At 43.1% G+C, this 26,325-nt stretch overlaps 1 long non-coding RNA gene across 1 annotated transcript; it reads left to right on the forward strand.

Moving 5' to 3' along the window:
- The first annotated feature begins 540 nt into the window (after positions 1-540).
- On the forward strand, positions 541-25,583 carry LOC129532059 (uncharacterized). Its single transcript, XR_008677655.2, has 2 exons — positions 541-1,400; positions 23,531-25,583. It is a non-coding gene; the product is annotated as an uncharacterized lncRNA (long non-coding RNA).
- The last annotated feature ends 742 nt before the right edge of the window (positions 25,584-26,325 follow it).

Here is a 26,325-nt window from a genome sequence, read left to right on the forward strand (position 1 = left end):
AATAAACCCACTGACCCTCGTGGTGAGTGTTACAGTTCTTAAAGGCGGTGTGTCCAGGGTTTGTTCCTTCTGACGTTCGGATGTGTTTGAAGTTTCTTCCTTCTGGTGGGTTCGTGGTCTCCCAGCTACACACCTTCCTGGTGAGTATTACAGCTCTTAAGGCGGTGCGTCTGGAGTTGTTCGTTCTTCCCGGTCGGTTCGTGGTTTCGCCGGCTGCAAGAAAAAAGCTAAAGACTTTAGTGGTGAGTGTTACAGCTCATAAAGGCAGTACAGACCCAAAGAGCAAAAGAGCAAAAGAGCAAAAGAACAAAGCCCCCACAGCTTAAAAGGAGACCCCAGCGGGTTATCACTAGGGTCTCCGGGCAGTCTGCTTTTATTCTCTTATCTGGCCCCACCCACATCCTGCTGATTGGTCCATTTTATAGAGAGCCGATTGGTCTGTTTTACAGAGAGCTCATTGGTCCATTTTGACAGGGTGCTGATTGGTGCGTTTATAATCCCTGAGCTAGACACAAAAGTTCTTCACATCCCCACTAGATTAGCTAGATACAGAGTGCTGATTGGTGCATTCACAAACCCTGAGCTAGACACAGGGTGCTGATTGGTGTGTTTACAAACCTTGAGCTAGATACAGAGTGCTGATTGGTGTATTTACAATCCCTTGGCTAGACATAAAGGTTCTCCAAGTCCCCGCCAGACTCAGGAGCCCAGCTGGCTTCACCCAGTGGATCCCCCACGGGGGGCTGTAGGTGGAGCTGCCTGCAAGTCCTGCGCCGTGCGCCCACACTCCTCAGCCCTTGGGAGGTCGATGGGACTGGGCACCCGTGGAGCAGGGGGCGGTGCTCGTTGGGGAGGCTCCACCCCGCAGGAGCCCACCCGGCCGGGAGGCTCAGGCATGGTGGGCTGCAGGTCCCAAGCCCTGCCTTGCAGGAAGGCAGCTAAGGCCCCGCGAGAAGTCGAGCACAGCAGCTGCTGGCCCAGGTGCTAAGCCCCTCACTTCCCGGGCCGGCAGGGCCGGCTGGCCGCTCGGGGTGCGGAGCCCGCGGAGCTCACGCCCACCTGGAACTCGCGCTGGCGCGCAAGCGCCGCGCACAACCCCTGCTCCCGCCCGCGCCTCTCCCTCCACACCTCCCCGCAAGCTGAGGGAGCCGGCTCCGGCCTCGGCCAGCCCAGGAAGGGGCTCCCACAGTGCAGCGGCGGGCTAAAGGTCTCCTACAGCGCTGCCAAAGTGTGAGCCCAGGCAGAGGAGGCGCCGAGAGTGAGCAAGGGCTGCCAGGGCTGTCAGCATGCTGTCACCTCTCAAAATGGTACCAGAAATTTGAGATGCATACTATGGAACTTCTGGAGAGTGATGACTGCCAGGGAAAATGGCCAGCTTAGGCTTCGTGAGGATCTTTCAGGTAAGGCTTCATGGAAAAGGGTTCTGTTCAGCTCAGTTTTTTTTTTTTTTTTGAGACGGAGTCTCACTCTGTTGCCCAGGCTGAAGTACAGTGGCGCCATCTCAGTTCACTGCAACCTTGGTCTCCCAGGTTCAAGCCATTCTCCTGTCTCAGCCACCTGAATAGCTGGGATTACAGGCACGTGCCACCACGTCCAGCTAGTTTTTTTTTTTTTTGAGACGGAGTCTCACTCTGTCGCCCAGGCTGGAGTGCAGTGGCGCGATCTCGGATTGCTGAAAGCTCTGCCTCCCGGGTTCACGCCATTCTCCTGCCTCAGCCTCCCAAGTAGCTGGGACTACAGGCGCTCGCCACCACACCCGGCTGTTTTTTTTTTTTTTTTTTTTTTTTTTTTTTGTATTTTTAGTAGAGACTGGGTTTCACCGTGTTCGCCAGGATGGTCTCGATATCCTGACCTCGCAATCCACCCGCCTCGGCCTCCCAAAGTGTTGGGATTACAGGCGTGAGCCTCAGCTCAGTTTTATAGTAGAGTTAGAATCTGGCTATGCAGAAAGAAAGTCCATTCCAGGTGGAGGGAACAGCACAAACAAGGGTGTGGAGGTGGGGACCATGGGATGTGTTTCGAGTAGGGTGCAAGGGGAGGAGCCAGGACAGACAACAGCGTGCCTACCTTCGTTTCTTCTGTTTCTCTCACGGGATGGATAAAACCTTACTCAGCCATGGGAATTCCATTTCCTCACACAAAACCTTCCTTTCCTCCAGTTTTGAAGGAGTAATATCTGCATAGTGAAGCTCTTCCAAAGCTTTTAACCTGCTGGGTGGAGAATTTTGGCATAAAAGAATGACAAAGGCAACACTAACTCCTTCAGTTCAGAGAGGATCTTTCCTTCTAAGTTACAGAAAGCATTAACATCATCGTTAGCAACATCTAGCTTTTTTTTTTTTTTAGAGCCTGCTCTTTCTGTGTGACACTCATAAAACCATTTTCTAATGGCAGTCCCAGACCTTAAGAAGCTCCATGGTACACACCTGCAGACCAACAGGTACCTTGAGAACAGGGCCTGGTATTCTTATAAGTCTTCTGTGGTGCATCATGACAGTTGAGCGATAGCACCAATGAGGACAGATGTGTAGGGACATTTGTTCTGCATAATCTGGGAATAAGAAAAAAGTGGTAACAACCCATTTTCCAGGAAGACAAATTGAGACAAAGCACATGAAAAGCTTCACTCAGTGTTTCTGCCAGAATTTGGCAAGTTTCTCTTCCAAGTTTTGGCCCATGGCAAGCTCTGCACGGCGTTGGCAGGGTGGGGGTCTGTCATGTCTACCACATGGCTGCTCTCCTGCAGTGCTGGAGGATGAGGCCATTTGGAGACAATCACCTTCTGTCTCTGGGCTCTGACATCTGGGAGGTGGACGACCAACAGGCCTTGGCCGGGCCTCCTGGCCCTTCGGCGTGCCGCATGTTTGTTGGAAGCCGTTTTTCCGGAGAAAGCCACAGCAGCGAAGGTCACCTTCTGGACAAATAATTCCGGTCCAGGGGTACCAGATGCAATTGGGAATCTGGGGCAATGAACAAATGCACAAATGACTTTGTCTTCAAAGAAAATAGGATTCGACAGAACTGTGGCTGTCCCTTGCTCAATAGGATTGGCACACTGCAGAGAAGCCACTGAGGGTGGCTTGGTTAGAATCCAATTTTAGTAATTAGTTCTATTCACAATAAGGCGTGTTAATAGGTCCCATGTTGAGCAGGCAGAATCCCCTGTCTCAGGTGCCAAGTGCCAATTAATGAAATCAACATTTATGTCCCACAGGTAAACAACTGTTCTGCATTCATTCTCTTGGAGCTGCAGGCAGGCATTTCCCCCAGTAGGTGCTCTGTCAGATAATAGACCATAAGCTTCAAGAAGACAGGGGTCATGTCTGTTTTGCTCACCACTATATTCTCAGTGCCTGCCTTACCTTTAGACACCTATTTAGATTGCAAAAGCCCCAAGAATTCTTTCCCTCCATCTGTGCTCCCCCTTTGCAATACGACTTTGCAGCTCCTGCCCCTGTGATTTGCTTTGGCCATACTATATGGCAGAAGCTACACAGCATCAGTTCTGGGCCTAGATTTCAAGAGGCCTTGAACACTTCTGCTTTCCTACTTGGACCTCGTGGAGGCTCCATGGGAACAAGCTTGGGTTGGTTTGATGAAGGGTGGGAGACACAAGGGCCTAGTGACCCTCATTGTCCTAACTGACAGTCAGCAAATCTGCAAAAGAGTAGCTGCTTAGATGACCAGTAGCTGACCACAGATGCATCAGTGTAGCTGAATCCAGAAGAACTGTCCAGCTGGGCCCAACCCAAAAGGCCATTCAAAGAATTATAAAGAAAAGAAATTATTGTTGTAAGCCACTAAGTTTGGGGTAGTTTGTTGTGCTATTATTTAAGCCACTAAGTTTGGGATGGGTCTAGTGGCTTATGCCTGTAGTCCCAGCACTTTGGGAGACTGAGGCATGAGGATTACTTAAGGCCAGGAGTTCAAGACCAGCCTGGACAACATAGTGAGACTCTGTCTCTACTAAAAAAATTAGCGGGGTGTGGTGGCACATGCCTGTAGTCCCAGCTACTTGGGAGGCTGAAGTGAGAGAATCACTTGAGCCCAGGAGACTGAGGCTGCAGTGAGCTATGATTGTACCACTGCACTCCAGCCTGGGTGACAGAGCAAGACCCTGTCTCTAAAAACAAAACCAAAAACAAAACAAACCCAAAAAAACCTAACCAGTTAAGCACTGAATATGTATTTGCTGAAAGATGGATGAATTATTGATTACATATCATCCAACTGTAAACAGCTTGCCCAGTCACTGTCATTTATAGTATTGTTCTATGTTTTTCCTAACACAGAAATTGTCTTTTTTGGCTTCTTGGTGTATTTCTTATCTCTCTTTTCAGTATGTAAGTTTTATGAGGATAGGAGGAGATCTTGCCTGTCTGACTCACCTTTAAATTCTTACAGGCTAGAATGGTTCTTGCCACATAGTGGGGTCTCAAAAAAATATTTCTTGAATGAAACAGTGAATGGATTTCATTAATTTTACTTACAGTGAGGCTAGCTAAGCAAAGAGCTTGAGAAGAAGCTATCACATATATTGATTGGCTAAGGTGCCCTTTGCTGTTTGTATACTTTCCTTAATTCCTTTCATTATAAATTAGCACTTACTGAAGCCTGGCATGTGAAAATAAAGGACTTTACATCTGTGGAGATATTGTTATATTTCCTGTCTTCTACCTCAATTCTTAGTATCCTCTTTCCCCCACTCCAATGCCTTTTCATCATGTGCAGTTATGCAAGGGAAACCTTTGGTTTGCTTGGATTTTCTCCATCAAAAACACCACCATCAACAACAACGTCAGTATCATCATCAACAACAACAACAACAGCAACAGCAAAGCTTTGTTTCTAAGATTTCCTTTCTCTTCCTTCCCCTGCTCTCACCTCAGATATTTATCTTGGCTTCTCAGTATTTACCTTTAATGTTTCCTTTATTTATTCATGTTTGCTTCTTAATCTTAGATCCAAATGGGCAGAAAAATTACACAGAAAATGATGGAGGCAAGATTTGCACTTGAAAATCAGAATTCTATTTATTCACTCGTTAGTCAATAATAAAAGTGAAAAATACTCTTTTCTAATCAGATGTACACCTAATGAAATCTTTCTCTTATTTCTCACCAACCATCATTAGTGAGCTAATCTCTAGGTTTTGTAAGGAACAATATACAAAATCAACGTTTTCTTAACACAGCTTCATTTAAAAAAAAAGTACAGCATGAGAAATGAGTGTATTTGGACTCAGGTTGGAGTTTTGTCATAAAATGGCCAAACACAGGATAGGTTTCCTTTTGCCTTTATGGTCAGGGACCACAGCATCTAAACATCAGTTGGAATCAAGAGATGGACCTTGATTTTCCCAGAAGGCTTTTGTATTATTCATATCTGTCGCTCTTCACGTCTAAGGCTGAGAAAAAAAATTAAGTCAGAGGGATGAATGACTTTCTAGCACAGACATTTCAGACAGTTTTGGTGTTGTAACAGAGTGCTGTAGTCATTTTTACTTTAGGAGGGAGATGAGGAGGTAGAGAGAACCTTCCCTTTCACTCCTCAGATTACCCCTCCTGGACAACTGCCGACCTGGCTTCTCCTCCAGCCTGGCTCTGACCATGAGCCTCACATGTCATATGTGACATGAAATATGTGGATGGCAGGGTGCCCATTTCTCAAAAAACCTCATATGGAGGGCTTCAGCTGGGTCGGTTAAATCCCTCAGTTTTTAAAAGACTATGTCTGCTGGCTCTGTTGGAAATTTATGACTTGCTAGGATCTTTCTTTTCTCTTCTTTCCGCATGGGACTTGTGCATCAAGTTTGTCTTCCTTGGTTTTGTCTTTAGCGTTGTGTTTCAAATCAGCCCATGAGGGCACTGATTTCAGTGGGTGAGTGAAAAGAAAGGAATCCAGCTCAAGGCCACCTGCACCTCTTCCTGTCACTGACATCGTCAAAAGGGATTTATTAAGCACTGTCTTGTGCCTGATCTCCTCTGGAGTCTAAATTTATTGTTGAGAACTCTCAGACCTTAATGGGTATCCAAGTGTTTTGGATTCATTTGCAGATGAGGCTTAACAGCGTTTCAAATATTTGAAGATCATGTTCCACATATACTTCTCATGCTTTTATTCAATTACTACCTGTTATTATAGGTTTATAAATTGAGTGCATTAGACTTGCACTTGCTGAGCCAATTTTTATAAAGATCTCATCCAGAGAGTCGATACAGGGAGCGTTTTGAAGTGAACTCTTTTCCTCTGGACTGTACCCCCAGCCATTTGTCCATGTCACGTTTGTCCATGTCATGTTTGTCCATGTCAGTGCCCTGACCCTTGTCTGCATGTAGCCAGGATATCGGATCCTGGAAAACCCAAGGACAGGGATCAAAACGTGGATGACAGGAAGCTCAGCAGGAGGATATTAACACTAATTAGAATACTTTTTCCTGAACACAGATAATGATGGCTTTCTTTGTTCAGCATTCTGGTAAATCCCCTCACTACAGATTTCCATACTCTGAACCAAATCTGAGCATCTGGAGGGAACTGCTGTTATGGCTGAATTAGCCATTCCAATTAGAGAAAGGAGGGAGTCGCCTCTGTGTCTCCATTTCCCAATCATCTGCAATAACTGGATTTCAGGGGGGTTATACAAGCATTCCTGGAAGGAAGAAACATTAACTATGACATGACCTATTCAACATATGCAGAAGTTATGTGCTGAGGAAAGGTAGGGATACGCAGAAGTATTTTGAACTGACACTTAATTTCTGCCCCCCACCCAACTGCACTAGCTCTGCGCTAAATTAATGCCACTTATATCTTGCTTTTAAATAAAAATTTATGGATGACAGCTGAGGTCCTTCTTAGGGTGTTTGTGATTTGGGATTAAGACCCTTAAGTGCTGGGGCAACTCATTAGCTTGTGCACACTACCCACTTTTATGTAGTCAGGAAAGGAAAGGAAAGAAGGAAGAAGGATGCAGTGGGGGAGGGGAAAGAACAAAGGGAAAATAGGCCACCATTTTCAGATAATAATAAAGTTATAATTATTACGATTATGAAATTATTATTATTATTTTGCTGGAGCAATTAAAGGGCTTCCTTTAAGAGTTAGAATATCAAATGCTACCCTAAGTATAAAAGAATAGGCATCTTGGCCAAAATTTAAATTCACTTTGAAGTAGAGTTTTAGACACAATTTAAATTCTAAACCTTGTATTTGTAAAAAATTTTAAGAAAACAATGAAACCTACAAGAAACATTCTACCATGCAAAACCCATTCCTGCAAGTTGGGCTTATTGGGCAGGGATAGGCAGATATGAAGGCCAGTGTGTAACCTTGAGCCCTAACTAAAACCCACATCCCAAATGCTTCCGTGGCAGACAGACTCCTTTCCACGTCCACTGATGATGAGGTGGCAAAGCAGATGGGTCTCCAGTTGCCCTTTCCTGAGCAGACTCCCTGCCATGACTGTCCCCTGCTGGGGCAACCCCTAGGAGACTCTGTCATGGAGAGTCATGTAGCCGTGGGGCATAAGGTGTTCTCAGAATGCAGTTCCTTGTACTAGGACTTGAACCGTCTTACCCCTCACCTTTGGGCAAAAGTGCAAAGGGAGGCTATAGCCCACTCTTTTCTTTCTGCTTCCAGCTCCATTCCACATTTCAGGGGGGTTCTTCTTCCTTAGACCTGGGGACACTCCAGCTGGCACATTCAAGTTCCATTTTTCTCCCCATCCCAAATAACTGTGCCTTGGCTGTTGTTGGGCCTAAGAATGTGCATCTGAATGATGAGATATCAACAGAAGGGATGCAGGCCACTTTCAGACTGTGGCCCTAAAATTGTCCTTTCCCTCCTGGCTGGGACACAGTTGTAAGGGCTGAATGTGCATCCTTGTGATATGTACTGCCCTCAGGAAGGTGACCCAGGGAAGAGGCCTCTGAGGCCCAGACCATGGGTTTAGGGCTGTTAGGGCATGGATTCATGACGTCCTGGGTACTAAGAGCACAGTCTAGAATACCTGAGGCACAGGTTCTGTGTGAGCATTTTCTTGTGATCTCACAGACTCCTCACCAGTGAGGCTACTCTGCAGAGCAGAGGGTCCCAAAAGTCCAGATGTAAGGGGGTTTGAGAGTTTGCACTCTGTTAGCCCCGTATTTCCTGTGAACTGCACAGCTGGGTCAGTGTAAGCTGGTATCTTGCAGTTGTTAAACAGCTTCTTAAAGTGTTCATAAGGATTATCGTGAAAGGAGATTTGTTGATCCTTCCTTGGTACCTTTCTAGAGTTTAATAAGTTCTCTTTCCTCTCTGTGTTGCACCCAAGAGCAATGGTTCTTCCACAGTGCTGAAAACAAATACTGAGAGGATTAAAACCTGGTTAAGACCATCTCTGGTTCATAGCAAACATTTGCTTGTAAGTCATCATATGGCTTATACGATGATTGATCTATCTCAATAGGATTCATAAAGGGGCATTTAAATTACAGAAGAGCTGAATGACTCCAAAGAGTTAAATATTTTTATTTACTCAATAAGGTTTACACTAAATTTAGCATACTTTTCATCCTATGAGTTGAGGGGTTGTGGTGAGGCAGGTAAAAGTCAGTTCATGCAGGTGAAATTGTTTTTATTAACTAAGTCAAGATGGGGCTTTATTTTATTTCTGTGCATATAATTTAGGGTTCCATGGGAAAGTGGCACATAGCTAGATACCTGGAAGGGGGAAATCAATGCAGACTCCAGCTTTGGTATCTATAGAGATTCCAAGGGCAGGACTTCACCTTGTTCATAATCAGAGTCTGATATATAGCAGGTGCCTAATGGGGAACTATAGAAGGAACTGAAGCAAAGGGATGCTGAGTGAAAAGTGAAGTTAGTGGAGCACAGTGTTTCAGTGGCACTCATTGATGAGGATGGTGATTGAATATTAACTTGCAGTCTGTTTTAAATACAGAGAAAACATTTTCTTGTTTCTTTGACTTTAGACTTTTCATGGATAAGTTGGAGATTTGAATCACATAATCTCAAAGGTCCATTTACACCTAAAATGCTAAGCATCTATTCCCAATTATTGTATCTAGAAAGTATTCTATTTGCACCTTAGCTGGTAAATACTGGGTACCCTTTAACTTGGGTACCTGGCTAACTCTATTAGCTTATTGGGAACATGGAATATATGTCATGTGGTCTCCACCCTTAGGAGTTAGAGAGTAAAAATAATACATAAAATGCAGCGAGAAAGCAATTTAGCATTCAACTCTGGGCTGTAAGGGTCAAAGATGACTTCATGAGTGGGGAGCTTTGAAGAATGGAGATAACTTGGGTAACTAGATAATGGGGAGAAATATCAATTCAGGTTGAAGGAAGAGTCTGATGAAAGATGGGAACCAGTTGATATGTTTAGGGACTGAGAATGTGGATATGTTTTTAGAATGGGAAGTAGAGAGAAAAATGTTTGCATAGACAGGCTAAAAACAGATTCCAAAGACTTTGATGGAGCTGGGCACAGTGGCTCACCCCTGTAATTCCAGCTACTTGGGAGGCTTAGGTGGGAGGATCACTTGAGCCAGGAGGTCGAGGCTGCAGTGAGCTATGATGGCACCACTGCACTCCAGGCTGGGCAACAGAGTGAGAGTCTGTTTATTTAATTTAATTTAATTTATTATTATTTTTTGAGACAAAGTCTTGCTCTGTCTCCCAGGCTGGAGTGCACTGGTACAATCTCGGCTCACTGCAACCTGCGCCACCTGGGTTCAAGCGGTTCTCCTGCCTCAGCCTCTGGAGTAGCTGGGACTATGGATGTGCGGCACCACGCCCGGCTAATTTTTGTATTTTTAGTAGAGATGGGGCTTCACCATATTGGCTAGGCTGGTCTTGAACTCCTGACCTCGTGATCTGCCTACCTCGGCCTCCCAAAGTGCTGGGATTACAGACATGAGCCACTGAGCTTGGCCGAGTCTGTGTCTCTCTCTCTCTCTTTTTTTTTTTCAAAAGACTTTGATGTAAAGTAGAAAAAGACAGGCAGTGGAGACACATTATCAGTGTCTGACCCTCGTCTTAGTGTCTCAGCATATTATAATATTGTATACAATGAGCCATCCTTCTGGAAATGCTGTCTGCTCTTGGCTTCCATAGACCCTACATTTTTGGCGTTTCTTGAGCTTCACTGTCTTCTCGGTCCCCTTTGCAAGTTCATCCTCCTCCACTCAGCCTCTAAGAGTTAGAAGCACTCAGGGTTCAGTCCTTGGCCCTGTTCTCTATCTACTGTACTTGATTTAATCTCGATCCCTTTAAATGTCATCTGCATGGTGATAACTCTCAAACAACTATCTCTGGCCTCATCCTACCCCTGGAGCTCCTTAGACTCACATTTTCATCTGCCTACTTCACATCTTCACTAAGATATCCCCAGGAACCTCCCACTCACATGTTTATTATTCCCACTTACATAATGACCCCACTCTAGTTAGGCTGAGGCTGCTGGTTGCCCACCAACATCCTTTCTACCTTTCTTCCTTTAGTAAAAGGACTCCTCAATTTTAGTTTGGTGTATAGCTGCTCAACCAGAGGCTTCACTTCATGCCTCCATTTCAGTTAGGTGTGATTTTGTGGCTAGGCTCTGAATGACGAGATGTCAACAGAAGGGATGCAGGCCACTTTGAGATTGTGGCCCTAAAATTGTCCTTTCCCTCCTGGCTGGGACACAGTTGTAAGGGCTGAAGCCTAACACAGCTAACTTAGATCTAAAGACAGAAACCTTGCACTTATGATGCCAGAGCTGCCTTCCCAGCCCTGGACTCTCTACCTGTGGCTTATTATGTGAGAGAGAAATGTTTCCATCTTCTTTGAGCCACTATGCTTTGGGACCGTTCTGAACAGGAGCTTAGGCTATGCCCCTAACTATCATACCCAGTCTTCCCCACCTCATAAATTTCATCTCCATCCACCTAATTTCTCAAGCCAGAAAGCAGTGAATACCCTATCCTTCTTCAGATCCAGTGTATCAGCATGTCCTACTAGTATTACCTAAAAAGTATGATTGAGATCCATCCACAATCCAAATTCGTGTGCAGCTACTACGTTACCTCCTAACTAGTCACCTCATTTTATTTTTGTCCCCATATGACCCTTCAACTAAGTGCAGCCAAAGACAACTTTAAAACTTAAATGCATCATGTTGTGTTCCTGTTGGAAACCTCTCAATGCCTTCCCATTTCATTAAGACAAAGTCCCAAGTGTCCTGAACTTGATCCTCTATGATCTGGCCTTTGCTTTCTTCCCCAGCCTTACTGTGTGTCACTTTCCCTTGCTCACCAGGCCTCAGCCACAATGGCCTTCTTTCCATTTTAGTTCCTCAAACGTGCCAGGCCCTTTCCCACCCCAGGCCTCTGCTCACATGCTGTCTCTGCGTCTCCATGTCTATTCCCTCATGCTTTGTCAGTTCAGCTCCTATTTCTCTTTCAGGCGTCAGCCTAACTCCCTCTTCCTCAGGTCTCCAATTGTGTTTCATAACAACCTATTCTTTTCATTTATAATACACCGCAATTTATAATTCTACGTTAAATGGAGGCTCTGTTTATGTGTTTGTGTGTGTGTGTTTTGTTGTTGTTGTTTTGTTTTTTTGTTTTTTAGGCAGGGGTCTCTGTCTCCCAGGCTGGAATGCAATGGTGCAATCATGGCTCATTGCAGCCTTGACCTCCTGGACTCAAGCAATTCTCCCACCTCAGCCTCCTGAGTAGCTGGGACTACAGGCATGAGCCACCATACCCAGATAATTTTTTCAGAGATGGGGTCTCATTATGTTACCAGGCTGGTCTTGGACCCAGGATCTCAAGCAGTCCTCCCACCTCAACCTCCCAAAGTGTTGAGATTACAGGCATGAGCCACTGAGCCCGGCCTGTGTTCGTTTAATACCTGTCTTCCCTCCTAGACTGGAAGCTGTTAGGAAAGTGGGGCCATGTTGCTGTTGTTCACCTTCATACACCCAGCTTCAGTAGGGTGCCTACCACATAGTAGTTGCTCAATAAAACTAGTACTTCCTGAAATGAAATAAGTAGTAGAAGAACAAGATGAGAGCAGAGGTTAAGAAAAATAAATCTGGGAGAAATGTGTAGAATGGATTTTAGTTGGATGGATAAATTTCCTATGACTGCCATAGAAAATTCCCATAAACTAGAGACCTTAAAACAACAGAAATTTATTCTCTCACAGTTATGGGAGTCACAAGTCTGAAATAGAAGTGTCAGCAGGGCCGTGCTCTCTCTGAGGTCTCTAGGGGGATTCTTCCTTACCTCTTTTAGCTCCTGGTGCTTGTTGGCAATCCCTGGGGTTCCATGGCCGTGGCAGCATGACTCCCATCTCTGCCTGCTGTCACATGGTGTTCCCCTATGTGTCCCTCCTTTCTTTGGGTCTCCTCTTCTTAAAAGGATACCTGTCATATTGGATTTATGACCTGCATTACTCAGGTATGACCTCATCTTAACTAATTACATTTTCAAAGACCCTATTTCTAAATAAGTTCAGGCTAAGGTTCTGGGTGGACATGGGTTTTTGGGGAAACACTATTCAACGTAGAGTTCTTGGGGTATAAGGAAACCAATTTGCAATCTTGCAGGCTGGAGGTGAAAAAGGCCTGAACTGTGTTGTAGTGAGAATTTAGAGGAAAGGATGAAACCAAGTGACAAATAAGAAATTAAAGACCATAGAATGTTAGGGCTGGAAGAGATCCTAGAGGCTTCCATGTCTAGTGATTCTCAGGTTAGGCTTCTTATGTCCTTCAGATGGGGTGCCTCAGAGGTGGCCAGGAAGTAGAGGGCACAGGAGAGATTTTCCAGGTCTGCTACTCCTTGTTTAATTAGAACAATTATTATTTTATATTTTCCATGTTAGGTATCCACCTAAGATACTGTTTGAAGATCAGTTGTGCTACATATCTCTTATTTCACCATTTAGGAAATTGTAGCCAATTAAACAGTAAGACAGAGATTCAGAAAAAATTGCCTAGTATGAACTACTGGTTTTAAGAATTTGGGGAGAAGGTGGCCAGAGTAGTATAGAAAACTTTCATAAAAGGGACGAGGTTTAAACCCAGTGGCTGCACTTGAGAAATACAGTGAGTAAACAAGTTTCAATTGTCTTTGTTCCTGTAAGCTACAGTTCTTCTGGATGGAGATGTGGGTGTGGCCCGGTCCCTATGGCAGGGGTGCAGGATGAGGTGGAAGGTGACGGGGACCTGCCAGCAAGTTCTTCCTGCCAGGGTCACTCAGCAACACACTGAACACAGGGATGAAGGAGAAGGAAGTGCCTCAGGTGACATCCAGATCCCACAAGTAAAATATGAGGAGACAAGATGGTGTGGTGGGTGGGAGAAAGTGGTTTGGACCCAGATGTGGTTTATGGGGACCCCTTTTGTTTTGGACATTGGGTTTGAGGTGACATTGGAACAGTAAAACTTTGGTAAGTAAACTTGGATGAATTAAGTCATTTTATGTGTCTGTTTTGTAACCTCCATGACCTTTTAATTTCAATGACAGGGTAGTATCTCCCAGGCCATGGTGTCCTCCCCAGAGTGCCCATTTTGGAACATGCATTGTGGAAGTTAAGGAAACATCAGTCTGTGATGGGGACTGTCATCTCCACCTGAATCACACACTGTCTTACTCGGTGGCCTTTCCAGATCCACTCAGGGCCCTTCTAATTTTTGGTTTATACTGCAGTCAAAGTTATCATTTCAAAACACCAAAACACAAACAGATTGTATTAGCCACCCCTGCTTAAAACACTTCCCATTGCTCTTAGAGCAAGGATCAAAGTCCTTGATGTACCTTAGCAGATTCAGGCTAGAGGTGACTGTGTCTTGATTCTCTGGCCTTCCCTGGCACCACTTCTTCTCTGATCTTAGAGATCTGGCCACAGAGTCTCAGTTTCGCTGACTTCTTCCTGCCCCAGGGCCTTTGCACATGTCCTTCATGCTGTCATTTCCTGCACCCCTTACCCTCTCCAAACACGCACTCATTCCTCAGATGCCAGCACAGTTAACATTTCCTTGACCCCTGGCCCACCCCAGTCTAAATCAGATCAGTTTCTCTTTTCTTTCAGAGCCCTATGCTCAGTTTATAAATGTGTGTTTATTCCCCAGGTTATTTAACGTTTATTTCTCCTCTTCTAAGTTTCATATGAGCAGGGGCTATGTATGTTTTGCTGTGTTAAGCACCTAGCATAGCACTTGAAATGTAGTAACGGAATGAATGAATGAGTAAAAGCTCAAACTCCCAATATTTGACTTCTTTAGTTTCCAAACCCTAAAGTTGCATTCAAAAGCACAATTTTATTCTTTGGGCAAACACTACTTTTGCCTATAGAGACATATCACACTTTAACAAAAATGTACACTATAAATTTTATTTATGCTATATAAATATTTGGCAAGTTAAAGTTATATCAGGTGTTAAAAATACATTTCTTTAGAGACCTTGATTTTGGCTGTTAAAGCACTTGCTGGGAGACGTTCCTATGTTTTAAGTATAAAGGAATAATAGATTGTACTGACTTGGAAAAAAATCTCTGGAAAACCAGGTCCTTATATCACCTTTTGGAGGCTGTGACCATTGAGGAGGTGCTGCTCAGATCTCCCATTAAGAAAGAACTTTCCATGGGCCCAATTAGTCGACAATCTCTAGCTGGGAGCACCTCTTTCTGGCAGAGGCGTCTGTACTTGCTCTTCCCAAGCAGCCCCCAGCCAATGATGGAGCATGGTTGAAATCCCAGGGCCATTTCTGCCCAACACAGGACTTCTCTAACAGGTACCCTTTCCTTGGGAGCTCTCAGTTGGGTTGGCCAAGACTTTGTTGGATCTTCAATGTGGTCTGAGGCTTTCTCTTCCCAATCCTGCTTTCTCCCCAAGATCACAGTCTGAAGCCTTTCTCTTCCTAGTCTGCTTTCTTTCCCTTTCCATCTTCATACCTGATACCCTCTCATAAACCTCTTGTACTCCTAACTCTGTCTCAGCATCTGCTTCCCAAAAGATACAATGGATGCAGAGGGCTTCCAGCAATATACTCATGTGACATTAAAATGTTAGAAATTTAATTATTTTGTTTTATTGTAAATTTTCCTTTCCCAGTTCATTCCCTATGAAGATTTTTAGTTTATAGGCCAATTTATAAGGCCTATTTCTGAAATAAAGAATAATTCTAGAAAAAGAGTAATTCCTTTGTGACTAGCCTATAAGCTCATGGGGCCTGACACTGTGTTTATTATTGTCCTATCCCAACACTTGACACATAGTAGATGCTCAATAAATATTTGTTGAATGAATGAATGAATGTATATCTTAACAACAAGGTTTGTTTGGTTTTTTTTTTCCTGCTTATATTGAACAGAAGAGGCAAACACAAGACATACTACAACAGCATTTTAGATGGAGGCTGTATTAGTTTGCTCGGGCTGCCATAACCAAGTACCACAGACTGGGGGGTTTAAACAACAGAAGTTCATTGTATCATAGTTTTAGAGCATAGAAGTCCAAGATCAAGGTGTCAGCAGAGTTGATTTCTTCTGAGGCCATTCTCCCTGGCTTGTAGATGGCCATGTTCCCCTCATGTCTTCACATGGTCTCCCTCTGTGTGTGTCTGTGCCCTAATTTTCTCTTCTTATAAGAACACCAGGCTGGGCACGGTGGCTCATGCCTGTAATCCCAGCACTTTGGGAGGCTGAGGCAGGCAGATCATGAGGTCAGGAGATCGAGACCATCCTGGCTAACATGGTGAAACCCCGTCTCTACTAAAAATACAAAAAAATTAGCTGGGCATGGTGGCGGGCGCCAGTAGTCCCAGCTACTCGGGAGGCTGAGGCAGGAGAATGGCGTGAACCCAGGAGGCGGAGCTTGCAGTGAGCCGAGATCTTGCCACTGCACTCCAGCCTGGGCGACAGAGCGAGACTCCGTCTCAAAAAAAAAAAAAAAAAAAAAAGAACACCAGTTATGTCAGATTAGGGCTCATTCCAGTGATCTCATTTCACCTTACTTATCTCTTTAAAAACACTATTTCCTAATACAGTCACATTCTGAGGTATTGGGGGGTTAGGGCTTCAACAAATGAATTTTACAGGGCGGACATGGTGGGGGCCAAGTCAGCCCATAACAGAACTGCCAGTAAACAACTCTTTTGTGTAAAGATTTTTTTTTGAGATGGGGTCTTGCTATGTTGCCCAGGCTGGTCTCAAACTCCTGAGCTCAGGCAGTCCTCTTGCCTCAGCCTCTTGAGTAGCTGGGACTACAGGCATGCACCACTGTGCCCAGCCTAAAGTGTTTTAACTTGTGTTGGATGCTAATGGAAACAGAAATAAAATACAATAAAACAAAAAATAAAAATTATATGAAATAAAGCAAATAATTAATATCCTTCCTTTAATGTTTAATTTATAGCCAAAGAGTTATATAAGTGTATCTATAAGTATAATGAAGTATAAGACCAAAATCTCTTGATAATTCCAGGTAGACTTGTGATGCTTGACCAGGTAGGTCATACATTGTAACAAAGACACAAATTTCAACTCACAAAAGACCATACACTTGAAACTATGAATAGAAAGGTCTTTACCATGTGGATTTAAAATCTCAATCAAAATAGGTAATACCTTTATCATTAAAACATATACTTTTTAGGAGAATTTATAGTCACATTTGGACAATTTGTTTTTGAGGATAATAATAAAAATTGTTAACTTTTTACTTATTAATATATGAATTTTATTTATTTATTTATTTGAACTGGAGTCTCTGTCACCCAGGCTTGAGTGCAGTGGTGCAGTGGTGCAGTGGTGCAGTCAGCTCACTGCAACCTCTGCCTCCCAGGTTCCAGCAATTCTCCTGCCTCAGCCTCCCAAGTAGCTGGGATTGCAGGTGCATGCAAGCATGCCTGGTAATTTTTGTATTTTTAGTAGAGACAGGGTTTCGCCATGTTGGCCAGGCTGGTCTCGAACTCCTGACCTCAGGTGATCCACCCGCCTCGGCCTCTCGAAGTACTGGGATTACAGGCGTGAGCCACTGCACCTGGCCAATATATTAATTTCATTTTAACTATAGGCAAAATGTTAGCTTTTCCTTTCTAGTCCCTGTTTTCGATCTGATTCCTGAGCCTATCTCAAGTAATAAAAGTAACAGACTTGCAGAATCCTCTCCACAAAGTGAGCATTGGTCTTTTTCGCTGGCTTTTCCCACCTTGGAACCTTGCATATGTGACATGCTGCAAACCACCATTGTTGTGTGCGGCTATATTCTGAGGACTTATTCGAATGAAGGAAGTTCTTCCCCAACATGACATTTCCTTTCTAATACAATACAAAAATGGAATATTTAGGGTTGACCACTTACACATTGTTCCCATTTCAGGCCCCCACACTATTGCCGTCATGTGTGAATGCCTAACCCTTTCAGAGATTTCCGTTAGGGCTTTCTAGTATATTTACTTTCCTGTGGATTTTGAAAGACTTGACCTCTCTGGGAGAAGTGCTTTGAGAAACCCCAGATCTGTATTGCTTCTACTAAAGCCTTAATGGGCTGGTCTTGTGAAGATGGTGCCATGAGTATGTATTGATTTGAAATATGCTCACTTGCCATAAGTTCAGTCTGGCCTGTGGCTGCTCCCACACAGCCCTGAATTGCATTCTCCTATACTTTGGGAATTCTCTAGAATGCTTCCTTGAGATCATGACCTTCAGTTCAGAAATGCTAGACTGCATCAAAGGCACTACTGGGAATATAATGTTAGGATTTCTGCTACTAGTAAACCCTACTATAGTCATGTATTGTTCAGTGACCAGGATGTGTTCTGGAAAATGTGTGGTGAGGCGATTTCGTCATTGTGCAAACATCACAGAGTGTACTTACACAAAGCCAGATGGTGCAGCCCACTACACACCTAGGTTGTACAGCCTATTGCTCCTGGGGTATAAAGCTTACAGTGTGGTACTGTACTGAATACCATAGGCAACTGTAGCACAAGGGTATTTTTGTATCTTAACCCATATAAACATAGAAAAGGTACAGTAAATGCATGGTATTATAATTTTATGGGACCACTATCATATATGCGGCCTGTCTTTGATCAAAACATTGTTATGCAGTACATGGACTCTACTATATTCTAAGTACCTTGAGGGTGATATGTATGTCTGATTTTTTTCTTTAGATATCCTACAAATGCCTATTTCTGTTCAACTCAACATTTATCTAGTGCCTAGTTGGGTCCTGAGTTGATTAAAAAAGGAAAAGGAAGAGACGAGGGTTCTTTCTTGGAGTACTTATAGCCTAGGAAGGAGCATGGGGAGTGTACACTTCTTTCCTCCCTTCCCTACACCTTTTAAAACAACTCAATCAATTCACGCCTGTAATCCCAGCACTTTGGGAGGCCAAGGTGGGTGGATCATTTGAAGGTGAGGAGTTCAAGATCAGCCTGACCAACATGGTGAAACCCCATCTCTACTAAAAAAAAAAAAAAAAAAAAAAAAAAAAAGCTGGGGATGGTGGTGCATCCCTGTAATCCCAGCTACTTGGGAGGCTGAGGCATGATAATTGCTTGAACCCAGGAGGCAGAGGTTGCAGTGAGCTGAGATGGTGCCACTGCCCTCCAGCCTGGGCAACAGAGCGAGACTCTGTCTCAAAAAACAAACAACAACAACAAACCCAAGCCAATTATCTTTTCACTATTCATTATAGTAAGTTTGGAAAATAGGGAGAAATCAAAAGAAAAAAATGTTTTACAATTGCCCCAAAGCTTATTACTTAACTACTGTTGACAACATTTTATCTTTTTAAAAAAATACGCAAAGACTATTGAACCTCTTTCATTTCACACATCGTAAACATTTTCTAACAAACTTTCCTCCCTTCTGTATACCTTTTAAAACAAGCCAATCGGCCGTGCATGGTGGCTTGTTTGAAAAGGTGTAGGAAAGGGAGGAATGTTTAAAAACATTTTCTTTTTAAACATTGATTAAGAAGCCGGATAATATTTCATTCTGTAGATTCACCATAGTTTGTTTCATTCTCATTTTGCTGTCAGATATTTAGGCAAATGCCAGTTTTTTTTTTGTTATTACAAATGTAATACTCAACTTTGTACACAGAATATTTTTAAGATTTAGGATCAGTTTCCTGAAATTAGATGTCTAGAAATGGTCTCTCTGTATCAAAGGGGATGAGCGTAGCGGCTCTGGAGACGTTTGCCCTTGGCTTTGGAAAGGTCTGGCCAGCTTATGTCTGACCAGCAGGGCTCAGAGGTGCTTGGCTCTCTCTGCTCTGGCCCTTGGAACGTTATTATTTTAAAAATGTGTGCTAGTTTGATAAGTAAGAAACAGTGTGTTGTTATTTTGATTTTCATTTATTTGGTTGCTAGTGAGGATGAACATTTCCTCATATTTTTGTTTATCAGTTTTATTTCCTCTTTTGTGAAGGGGTACTTTGAGTCCTTTCTGATTTTATTTACTATTTCCACACATCTTTCTTCTTTTCCACTCCATACGCATGGGGTTTCCATCTGGCCAGGGATTTTTTTCCAGGGCCACCTTAGCCTGGACGCCTTGTCCTCCTTTACTCTGGACCATGGGAACTGAGCAGCCGCTTTTGTGCTGTCATCCAGATATAGCAGAAAACTCACATTTACACAGAAAGCACTTGGCAGTTTCCTCAGCGTCTTCTCACATTCTTTTCATCTGAAACAGAAGCTGGGCCTCTCACCTTGGGAAGAGTGTTCTATAAAGTAATGAATTTGCTTGGAGATGTTTCTAGTAAGAGACAGAACAGAGCAGCCCCTTGGAGATTAATTCTGATATTCCCACGAGGCACCTGAAGGCTAAAAGGAAATAGAATTATCCTCCTTCCTCCAAGAGCTGGGGTCAGGTCCAAAAACGCTTTCTGCACCATTGATTTTTCTTTGGCTTTTGTGGCTCAGCTTGTGGCCGTGAAACACTATTCATTGCCATGGATTATGGCTTTTTCTTTTGTCCTATTTACGGACTGTCTGTGGAGTCACTGCCAAAAGTTGTGATTGGTGATTATCACTTTGGAGGAGCAAAGCTGATGTTGCTCACACCAGACGAAGGTTAATCAGTGCACCTCAACAACTTTCATTAGTGAGACATCACTGCTGTAGCTTCAGGGAGTTATAAGAGAAGGAGATGCCACCTTTATCAGCACTCTGGGAGATGAAAGTGACACAGCTGCACAAAGGTGGATTAAAAAAAGCAACTCTCTTACCCCAGATTGTTCTTTCTAAAATAAAAGACCCAGTAAAGAAGCAAGATTTTGCCAAGCAATATGGAAAACCAGTACCCGGACCCACATTGAGGGTTACCTGTGAAAGCATTTTGTCAATAGTAAAGGTGCCTTATAAGTGGTAGGTATCACATTTATGTGAATAAAGTCACTAGTTCTCTGGGGCTTTCAGTGCCTGAAGCTTAAAGAGTAAACTTGCTTATATTTCGAGTTTCACTTGTTCATTTTTATCAAATTTCTACTATCGCTTAAGCATATTCTAGACCAGGGGTTGGTAAACCACAGCCTGCAGGTCAGATCTGGCCTGCCACCTGTTTTTGTTTTTAATAGCAGAGAAGCAAAGAATGGTTTTTACATGTTTTAGTGATTGAAAAAAAATCAAAAGGAGAATATCTCATGACACATGAAAATTTCATGAAATTCAAATTTCAATGTCCACAGATACAATTTTATTGGGACACAACAGCCACACTCACTTTTTTATGCATTTTCTTGTTACCGTGGCAGAGTTGAGTGGTTGTGCTGGAAACTACATGGCCCTCTAGGTAGCCTAAAGTATTTGCTACCTGGCCCTTTAAAGAAAAAGCTTGGGACCAATGTTCTAGACACTGGAAATACAGCTATGAACAAAACAGACCTATGTAGTCTTTACGTTCACAGAGCTTACATTCAGGTGTAGCTTACTTTAAAAATGGCCCAGGGGGACTGGCACCCTTGATTTTGGCTTTGGAAACCTCAAGTTCTAAACAACTGAGCTAACCTTATATAATTTTAGCCAACATTGGCACAGCCTTATGGAATCTGATTGTTTTTTAATCAAATGAAGTATCTATTAATTAACTATGTTAGACTGCAAAGGTCTTGGTGCTTAAGACATTGAATTTGTTGAGAAAACAATGTTTACAAATTTAAAAAGAAGATAATGCCATTTACAATAGCTTCTTTTAACTTTTCAAAAGCCTTTTATGTGTGGGATCTTCCCATGTCTCAGACTTCATGTGCTAAGAATTTAGGATGGAAAAGCTCACTTGGACTGATAGAAACAGAGTAGGCTTGCCAAAGGAAGTGGGATGTGGTCCAAGATGATGGTCTTGATTTCCTTCTTCAATCCCAGGAGCCTAACAAGTTGTCTTCTGTGAACAGAAGGCCAAAAAACTACCACCAGGGCTTTTTCCCATATCCTACGGCTTGGCAGGACTTTTGCTCTTATCTTCATGACGTGAACAGCTTCCTTTGGGCTGGTAAAGCAGGAAGGAAGATCAGGATTGGGGGCCTCTCACCCAGCTCGTGAGGTGGGCTGGGATATGATACCCCTTAAATGGGGAATGAGTGGGAGTAAGACTGAGAGAAAATTGGGTGGGTGGGTGGAATCTTGGATTTCTTAAAATGTTGGACATTGGAAAGTCTGAGAGGTCTTTAGCTAATTTTCCAGCATGTCTAGAACATCAAAGGACTACATCTTCCACTCTACCGTGAGCAGCTTTCATACTTGCCTGGTCCAGAGTGTTGTTCAGTAAATGATTCAGTAAGTGAATGACTGTGAAAGAATGAAGGAACGAAGGAAGGAAGTCAAGTCATACACAGGAACATTAATCAGAATACTTAGGGCCAGGTGTGGTGGCTCATGGCTGTAATTCCAGCGTTTTGGGAGGTTGAGGTGGGAGGATTGCTTGAGTATAGGAGTTTGAGACCAGTCTGGGTAAGATGCTGAGACTCCCGTCTCTACAAAACAAAACAAAACAAAACAAATAACCCGAGCCTGGTGGTGCACACCTGTGGTCCCAACTACACCAGAGGCTGAAGTGGGAGAATTGCTTGAGCCCAGGAGGTCGAGCCTGCAGTGAGCCATGTTTGCGCCACTGCACTCCAGCCTGACTGTCAGAGTTGAGACCCTGTCTCAAAAAACAACAACGACAACAACAACAACAAAAAAACTTAGAGAATTTTGTGTGCTCCCAGGAATAGGAATTTATGGGTGTTGATTCATTTGCTTATTCCACAAAATATTATGAAGCTCCTACTATACGCCAGGCACAGTGTATCAAGTTAACTTGAAACCCATTTTATTTCAACCACAAATAGTGCAAATCTTTCTAGAATGTCAGTGTCTGCTTTGTCACTTACAAAAGGACAATCAGGTGAGTGTCCGGTCTTCAACCCTGAAGAGTACTGAAGAGCATGAAGGATATTTTTGACTTCATAGTTATTTTCCTGAATATTGGCTAACATCAAGGCAAATAATAAAGTTCCTGTAGTGCTTAGGAAGGCACACTGTGGTGTCAGATGACCTGGGTTCAAACCCAGGCTTTATCACTTATAAAACATGTGACATTGGGCCAATTTTAAGCTTTGTTCTGTGCTTCAGTTTCCCCATCTGTAAAATAGGCAAATAATAATACTTACTGTGTAGGGCTGTTACGAAGATTAAATAGTCAAAGCCCCTTGGTGTGTAGTGAACCCTCAAGGTCAATGTTAACTGTTATTGCTATCACATAGGACTTGACCTAGAAATAGAAAAGATAGGAAGTTTGGACTGAATATATTGAGAATGTGAGGACATCTCCTAGAAGTTGGTTGTCCTGTTTTCATATTTATAGTGTGTGTAGTGGAAAGAACATTAACCCCTTTATTTGTAGTTAAACTTTGCCTGTGCCCTCGCCTGAAAATGGAGCTAGCAATATTGCTGGGACTCTTGCATCTTACATATGAGAGTGACTGGAATTTCAATATACATTACTTTTCTTCAGACAGAGTCAAATACGAGGAAGTAATTCCCTTTAATTAAGAGTGTTGATGAGTTGGGTTCTGGTTAATTGAACTGTAATATGTAAATCAACTTAATAGTGGACTGGCTCTGCCAGATAAACACACAGCACCTGGTGTAGCTTGGTTGAGCACCTTTGTTTGTTTGATTTTGAAAAACTCTGTCCCTTCTGTGACTTCTTCACATTGGGGATCCCTCAACTCAGCCTGCAGCCAGCTTGCATTTTCAGTTGAAAGAAGGATTTTCAGAAGGTTTTAGAAGATTTTAATTGTTGGACTTGATAAAATTGATTTAAATTAATCCAAGCCAGTTTCAGACAGTGGAACAATAGGCTGGTACCTCATCACTCATTTTTTAAATAAAAGGAGAAAAATGGGAAGTGTTCCAAATTGAGTCACAGGCAGTGGTGAGGATTAAATGAGTAAACGTCGTTGGCTTTAGAGAGACAGATATTTGATGATAATTAGAATCCCCAGCATTTTACCATTTATTTTTCTTTGTAGGATGGCTTCCTAGCACAGCCTGTGGCAGCTCATCAGGGAACAAAGAAGAAATGACAGTATCCCTGCCCTTGAGAAGCTGATACTCCAGTGAGAGAAGAAAACAGGCAAAGAGAAAGATGTCACGATGACAAAGTAACATTGAAATGAATGTAGAAGATAACTGTGGGGGTTTGGTAAGGTGGGAATGAGTAGAGTGCATTGAAGTGAGACTCACCCTGGAACCCTGTCCAGTGATACTGTCTTAGTCGGTTCTGGCTACTATAATGAAATACCATAGACTGGCTGGCATGTAAATAACAGAAACTTACGTCTCACAGTTCTGAAGGCTTGGAAGTCCAAGATCAAGACACCAGCAAATTTTGTGTCTGGTGAAGGCCCACTTTCTGGTTCATAGATGGCACCTTCTAGCTGTTTCCTTATACGACAGAAGGTGCTAGCTAGATTTCTGGGATCTCTTTTATAAAGGCATTACAAATTGTGAGGGCTGCATGCTTATGACCTAATCGTCTCCCGAAGACCCTATCTCTTAATACCATCACCTTGAGGGTTAAGATTTCAACATGAGAATTTTGAGAGGACACAAACATTCAGACCATAGCAAATACCAAGCTTTTTATGGATTCATACTATTTCAGAGAATTATACTGGTTGGCTATATCCTTATTTCGATTATTACTATCACCTTAAAAAAGGGATTCTCAACTTTGAGCATTACTGACATTTCGGGCCAGATCATTTTGTTGTGGGGGCTGTCCTGTGTATTGTAGGATGTCTAGCAACATCCCTGGCCCCTCCCCACTAGATGCCACTAGCACCTCGTCTACTACTCCTCCCTGCGCCCCCTACTTCCTCAGTATGATGACCCCAAATGTTTCCAGACCTTACCAAATGTTCCCTGTTGGGCCAGTTGCCCCCGGTTGATGACCATTGTGTTTAAAGAATTCATTTCAACTATTTTATCGGCCCCTAAGGCACCAGCCTCCCTCTGAGGCTGTGTCCATGGGAATGCTATCTGTGGCTGCTTGCGGATCTCTCCAGCACTGACTGGCTAAGTCACACTGGCAGCCATGGGTGAGACTTCCTCAACGTGGGTGGAGCAAATTCCTACGATGCCAGGCTGCAAGGTTGCATTCTGCATTTCTAGGTGTCGGGGATGCCTTGATTATTTTCCAAAGTAATCTAAATTTTATCTCCAGGGATCCTTGCCCCTCCTAAATGGGTATTATCTGGGAATAAGACAGCTCAATTGTTTATGGAGCCTTTATTTAATATTTGACAATATCTAGGAGAAAGTCACAAACACTTAGTTCAATTATTAAAATAAAGCCTGTAGGGTATCTCCCCAAAAGAGTATCCCAGAATCATTACTTTAATTTAAGCATAATTGTAAAAGGGGGCTGGGAAGCCTGCAGTAGGGGGAGATAAATTTTCAAGTGTCATTTTAGGAAAACAAAGGCTTTGCAAGAAAAAACATCCACTTTCCCCCCTAGTTACAGGCTTAATGTTATTAATAAGTTAGATGTCAGATGTATGCTGTTATTGGCAGCATGCATACAATTTAAATATTTTAGCTTCCATTATACAACTGAATCTACATGACTGACCTTCAAGGGCCCCATTCATAAGGGATGAGGAGAGGGAACAATCAGCTACTTCATGCAAGGGCTGGCCAGCAGACTGGGTTTCCCCACATTGTCAGACAAACCACGACACAGGGAAGGCTTTGGAGACGCTCTAACATGGCAGGGTTGGGACAGAGAATGATGGGGGTGGGGGGCACCCTTTTGGGGCAGGGAGAGAGCCAAGGCTTGTTTTTCTTTTGGAAAAAAAGCTATTCCACCTTTGTTCCAAGGGAGAATGAAATATCCATTAAGACTGGTGACACTGGGAATTTTGTTTTGGCTTAGTTCCTTTTGTTGTGACTCCACGGTAAAGGAGAGGAATCTGGGGTAAGGAGGTTTCAAGCCAAGATGAGAAAGAAAAAGCATGCCTTCCAAGGATTTCTTCTATTGTCTCCCGGAGAATAAATATTTATAGAGAGGGTTCAAGTGAAGTCTGTCTCAATGGTTGTGGCTTTAAGACTAAGCCTTTGAGAGAGTGCATGTAAAACTATGCTTAAATGAAGGGTGATCCAATTAGCTTCTCAGGGAAAACCAAGAAACCTCAAGATAATTTCCTATCTGAAATCTAATTGTGTCCTCAAGTAGAATACGAATACCACTTTGAATTACCCCAGATCCATAGATGGCAGCAAAAATGTACAGCCAAATTGGATTCTATTTTAAGTAATTAAGTTATTTCCCTTCACAGGATCTATAATTTGCCTTGAACAAATGTGATTTGCCTCAGAAAGATAAGGCATTGCAATTTTTCCTCCAAAATGGATTTTCTGTGCCAGAAACAATTACTAAAAGTAGACCAAATATTGTCATAATTATATCCTACTTATTATCTGAGTGCATGCCTGGAGTACCCTGTTTGTGTTCCAATGTGAGGTAGGTATGTATGGCTAGAGTTTAGAAATTATCTTTAAATAGAAACCAAAGCTGAAATTTACTCAAGAGCCTGGGGCTTGCACAATGGTCGTGTTAATAGCAACGGGTGGTTACATAAGTCTCCAAAATCTTGTGCAAAATATGAGCAACAGGGAGCTTGCTTCAGTGGACCTTCCTTCTGACTCTAACAAATATTAGTATTAACTTGTAGCTGCTTGGCTGAGTCCTTGAGGAGGTGCTAGGTGTTGCGATAGTTTAAGAATAAAAGTGTTGAGATTTGCATAGAAGATATTACAAGAG

Source organism: Gorilla gorilla, chromosome 11 (genome assembly GCF_029281585.2).
Source record: "Gorilla gorilla gorilla isolate KB3781 chromosome 11, NHGRI_mGorGor1-v2.1_pri, whole genome shotgun sequence".
NCBI lineage: Eukaryota > Metazoa > Chordata > Mammalia > Primates > Hominidae > Gorilla > Gorilla gorilla.